The sequence below is a fragment of the Mirounga angustirostris genome, unplaced genomic scaffold (genome assembly GCF_029215605.1).
Source record: "Mirounga angustirostris isolate CCGP_5_RB_7025 unplaced genomic scaffold, mMirAng1.0.hap1 SCAF_1, whole genome shotgun sequence".
Taxonomy (NCBI): Eukaryota; Metazoa; Chordata; class Mammalia; order Carnivora; family Phocidae; genus Mirounga; species Mirounga angustirostris.
This window is the reverse complement of record NW_026991709.1, coordinates 110,874,226-110,880,429: the sequence shown is the minus strand read 5'-3', so window position 1 is coordinate 110,880,429 and position 6,204 is coordinate 110,874,226.

Here is a 6,204-nt window from a genome sequence, read left to right as displayed (position 1 = left end):
AATGATCATATTTTTTCCCTTTTATGCTGTATTATTGTCTGTTACATTCATTAATTTTCAGGTGTTAAACCAGCCTTATATTTCTGGGATAAATTTCACTTGGTCACAGTGTATAATCTTTTTTATATGTTGCTGGATTTGGTTTACTAGCGTTTGTTGAGAATTTTTACATCTCTTTTCACAAGCAATGTAGATCTGTAGTTTCTTTTCTTGGGCAATTTTTGTCTGATTTGCTATCAGGGTAATACTGCCCTCATACAATGAATGGGTTAGGAAGTGTCTATTCCTCTTCTGTTTTCTGGAACTTGTGAAGAACTCATCTTAATTCTTCTCTGACTATTTGGTGAAATTCACCAGTGACACTATCTTTTCTTTGGGCCTGAGCTTTTCTTTGTAGAAACTTAAAAATTACTAATTTAATCTCTTTACTTATTATAGACCAAGTCACATTTTCCATTTCATTTTATGTCAGTTTCAGTATTTTGTGTATCCTGGCAATTTTTCCATTTCATTTAAATTATCTGATGTGTTAGCATACAGCTGCTCCTAGTTTTCCCTTATAATCCTTTTTATTTCTGTAAGTTTGGTAAATGTCCCCTCTTTCATTCCTGTTTGAAGTAATTTGAGTCTTCTCTCTTCCTTTGGCTGGTCTAGCTAAAGGTTTGTCAATTCTGTTGATCTTTTCAAAGAACCAAATTTTGGTTTCATTGATTTTTTTTTTCTATTGCTTTTCTACCTTCTGGAAACCAATAATAAAGAGAAAAATCTTTAAAGTAGCCAGTAGAACACCAGACACATTGCTTATAGAGGTAGACGAAGCCCTGCAACACAGCAGATGATGGAATAGCCCTACACTTGAAACTGATGCAGTGATTCTTCAGAGAAGCAGATTAAACAAAAAAAAGCACATTTCCTTTGAGTCTGAGGTTGTCAGCTTGATCTCTGCATGAGGCCGTATGCTTTACGAGACAGAACCCTTCGCTGTCCCTGAATTCCTGGACAACCACTGTGTCCCAGAGTTCTTCAGAGTAGAGGTGGTGATTTTTCTTTCCAGCACAAAGGGAAAGAACACAAGGAGTAGGCCCTGCTGCCCCTACCTACTGTGCTGGTCCCAGTGTCGGCAGGAGTCTGTGCTGATTAGGATGCTTTTAGGGAAATGGATTTTCTCCCTGATGTTAGCCCTAGTCCAGTCGTTATCAACCTTGGCTGCTCTGGAGAATCAGCTGGGAAGCTTTAAAAAAAAATAATGAGATTAAGAATTCTTCATATTAGTGAGGTCATATGATATACCAGACCAATTTAAATTTAGAATCCAGGCCATCTGATTTTGTGCATATATATATGTATGTGTGTATAAGTATAAAAACATACATATATATAATATAAAATGTATGTATATATATTTGTATGTTGTGTGTGGTGTTTGTTCATTTGTTTACTTATTATGTGGAACTTTTAAAATATATACCAAAGTGGAAAGAATAGTGATCTTCAAACTGGTGGTATGTTGAAGAAGAGCTAGTTCATATATTTTTTAAATGGATAAGCATGGGTGCCATATTACATTAAGGTTGGTGGCATTTAGATTCCACTGAATTCATCTTAGAAAGTAATGTTTTATTTCAAAATGTCAAGATGCACAGTACATTAGAAATTACGTTCCTCACAACCTCTTAAACTTATTATGAATCCTTCCTTATGGACATCAAATGAAAGATATGCAAGGGAAAACATGCATTAAAAACATTTTTTTAAGGGCATGAGAAGGGAAAAGTTTGACATCACTGGTCTGGATGGATTGCTTTTTTCCTTCTGGAGGGCCTATGGCCATTCACTAGGATATAATTTATTTTAAACCTTGTCTTTGTAGTTCAATGAAGCAGAAATGGATCCATACCCTAAAATTTCATCTGTTTTAGGACTGATAAACAATAAACGTGGCAGAAACTTAAATGTGCCCTTACAGAATTGTGTGCGTATGTTTGATCTAGTACTTTCTATCTAATCTGTGGGTAACAGAGAAGCCAATGTGTTTGTATGATACAAAGTTACTTCCACTATTTTTAATACTTATTAATATAACTTAATAGTAATAATGAAATCATTCTCTTCTGAAATCAGCTTTCCATTCCTATTAGTACTTTTAAGCTATTCTGTGATCGATTTCTAATTCTGTTGGTCCTCAGAAGAGAGGTGAGGTCCTTTCCTGGTTTGGGAAGGACTGTGTGAATGGGCTGCTGAGATCCCGGCACGGCTTTGCCGGGTCTCCGTAGCAATCACAGTGCCCTAATGGCTGAGCACAGCTGGCCGCGGGCTGGGCACCCTACCTCTATTCTCTCTCATGGTCACTATAGCTGTGGGACTTTGATTTTATCTTTTTCGTTTTACAGCTGAGAGAACTGAGGCTCACAGAGGTTAAGTAACCAGCCCAAGGGCACAAAGCTAGTTGGTGGAGAAGTGGGACTCGCCCCTGGATGGTCTAACCGATGATTTCCACTTCAGCCCATGGCTCTCGGGGCTCTGGCTCCGGGCAAAGAGCATCCAGGCGAGGAACAGAAGGAAGAACATTGGATCAGATCTGAAGACCAGGGCTCACTTTCTAGTTGCACTGTCTGGTCAGCTGTGAGACCTAAGTAAGTCACTTAGCATCTTTCAGTCTGTGGTGTTGTTGGAAATTTGCAGGATTATGTGAGATTTAAACTATAATCAATGGAGGTGTGTGACAGAGGATTAGTTTACCCTGTCTCCCACTCTTATTTTGTTGTAGAATTAGTCAAAAACCATCATATCTACCTTTTGACCACAGAGGAGTTCATAAAACATCATTTGATTTTATGGAATTAGGAATGAGATTTTTTTTCCCCATCTCTGTTGAATGCTGCAGTGAATGGATTGTCAAGAGCATAATTCTGGCACTGGGGAAAGGGGTCAGGTAGTGTGGACACAGGAAAATGTAGCACATCTTTTTAGATAGAAAAATATCACCTGTGAGCATTCCAGATAATCCGTGAATTGAGTGAACCTGAGTAAAGAATGTCTAAATGGTTCATGTTAAGCTCTGAATCTGGTCTCTGTCTCTGGTGAATTATGTAAGGGTAGAGTTAAAAAACAAGACTGTCATGTATTAAAGGAACATCACTTATTCTTTGGCTGAGGAGAGAAGAAATTTCTAAGTTCTGGCTTACATGGTCTGATTCCCTACTCTGATTTCAAGAATCCAGTTAAAGCTTCTGCTGAGTCAAAGATTGTTGCTTCTCCTAAAAAATTCTTCAAGTGCCTTCTATTGTTTGCTCGCCTGCTTCTGGCTAGCCTTTTAAAAGAGAAAAAAAGACCAATTTTGGATATTAAAAATACATATAAAGAATAATTAATGAAGGCCCACGAACTTACCACCTTGCTTGAGAGATAGCCAAAGCCCTGCATCCCTCTCCCCATCGTGTAAGCCTCCAGCGGGAAGCACTAGCCCAAACCCTGACGTTTATCACTCCCATGCCTTTCTTCATACTTTTTCTACATAGGTGTGTCTACCTAAGTGGTATGTGGGATTGCTTTGCATGTTTTAAGACTTTATATAAATAGAATAATACTGAAAGTATTCCTCTTCCCTTTTGATATTTTCCTTCAAAATGAGAATGTTTTTGAGGGTTGTTTATTTTGACTCAGATAGTTCTAGTTTATTCATTTTCACTGTTGTATGAAATTCCACTGTATGGAGACACCATGTCTTAGTTTGGGCTGCTGTAACAAAGCACCACGGACTTGATAGCTTATAAACAACATGAATTTATTTCTCACAGTTCTGGAAGCCAGAAGTCTGAGATCAGGGTGTCAGGATGGTTGGGTTCTGGTGAAAGTCCTCCTCTGGGTTGCAAACTGATTTCTCCTCTTATTCTTACGTGGAGGAAAGAGCATGAGCTAACTCTCTGGGTTCTTCTTATAAAGGCACTATCCTCATTCTAAAGGGCCTGGTCTTTATGACCTAATAATCTCCCAAAGGCCCCCACTTCCAAAGACCACCACATTGGGGATTAGATTTTAACATATGAGTTTTGGAGGAACACAAACATTCAGTCCATAACACACCACAATTTACCTGTTCTTCTGTCGATGGACAATTTGTTTTGCTATTATAAACTGCTGCAGTGCACAAGCTTGTTTTTGTCTCCTTGTGTTGGGTATACACATCCTCAGCTTTATTAGTGTAGATTGCGGGCCAAAGTGATGCTGCCAGTTTATATTTTCTCCAAAGGTACCTGGGTGTCCCCGTGGCTTTTCATCCTTGCTCCCCCTGTCATTACTGGATAAGACAGAGAAAAAGTGCAGGGTCAACTCCAAAGACTAGAAATTGGAGCCCCTTAAAGAAAAGGACAAGTGTCTGTGGAATAAAATCCAAACTCCTTGTCATGGCACACACGGCCCTGCCTTGCCTGATCAACCTCTCCAGCCTCACCTCATTCTGGGTGGCCTTCTTTCTGTGACGGGAACATGCAGGCAAACTCATTCCCACCTCAGAGCCGGATGCTCTCTCTGCCTGACATTCTCCTCCCAGCTCATTGCATGACCAGTTTTTTTTTTTTTTTTTTAAGATTTTATTTATTTATTTGAGAGAGAGAATGAGAGAGAGAGAGCATGAGAGGGGGGAGGGTCAGAGGGAGAAGCAGACCCCCTGCTGAGCAGGGAGCCCGATGCGGGACTCGATCCCAGGACTCCAGGATCATGACCTGAGCCGAAGGCAGTCGCTTAACCAACTGAGTTGCCCAGCATGACTGGCTTCTTCTCAACCTTTGTATATCAGCCCCTTGGAGAGGCCTTCTCTGAACACATAATATAATTCACATTACTGGGGTTTTTTTTTTTTTTTTCACTGTATTTATCAGAATTTGAAATTATTTACTTTGTTTCTCTCAATGGAATATAAACTCTATGAGGACCACATACAATGCCTGACATGTGCCAAATTTTTATTGAGTGAAAATGTACACATTGATGCCTTCTCTACTTGGTGACTTGTTACCCCTTCCTATCACTTCTCCCACATTCACTGTCCCAGCATTTTTCTGATCACTGGTGTATGTATAGATTAGGGTGAATGTGGAGGACCCTGATGGTATCCTATACAGACACCCTGTCTAGTGCTATCTGTTTCCTTCTGAGATGTCCCAAGATCTCATGCATTGACTCTGTGCACAGTTGAACCTTCTTCTTTGGACTGAAGTCAGGCCACCGCCCCCTCTACTTGCAATCCCCAGAACTGCTGACTCCCACCATCTTTCTGGAGGTCGTTATTGCTTCCATAAGTGTTTAGTAAAGGATGAGGTTTGCCTGACTCACCTCTGGCCCTTTCTTGCTAACTGATTGTGTGGAAGACTCCTCAAGGCTCTGAGAATAATTCATTTACTCATCGTCTGGGCAGTGGTGACTTTGTGGGCATCATTTGAATCACCGGTGATTCCTGCATCCAGTTGACCTACTAAGGGATTACTTGTTGCTTCTGGGAGAAAATACTGTGATTATTCTGAGATCGAACAGTTGATTCGCTCACCTTTGTGCCCTCCACCCCTCATGACACCTAGATCCTGGGCTGGGACAGGTGGTCTCTTTTGGGTGCTCCCTGTACTACTTCCAATCACTGCACTTACCTCATTGTTGTGTCATGCTCTCTTTTTCCCTGGAGAGAGGAAACTATGGTTTTAAACTTTGTATCACCAGTGCTTGGCACAAAGGAGTCATTTAATAAATGTTTATTAAGCAGATGAACAAATAAATGGGGTGAATTCTAGACCTGGAATGAAAACCTGGTTTATGAATACATTTGGTTTACACAGAGAGAGTACCAGCTGTGTGTCTGACAAATCTGTAAGCAGGCACAGCGCAGCTCCAGAGAAAACCAGGTTCTCCACGCACTGTTGAGGTAAGAACTAGCCTTTGAATTGGGGGCACTGTTAGTCTGTCCTTAGGCTGGAGCAGCGACGAGGCACCCAAAATTCCGCCCCATGCCACGTATATCCCCGGTAGAGATTTCCCTTTGTTGATTCATTCAGCGTTTGTCAGGTGTTTGTAGGTTTTCCCATCAACAGGCGAGCAAGAGGCGGACTGTTTTCCCACTGTGTTGTCACTTTGCTTGATGGTTTCACACAGAGGAAGCGCCCGGGGTATTTGGAAAATGATTCAATTGAGCATCATCTCTGAAGAATCTGGGTGGAC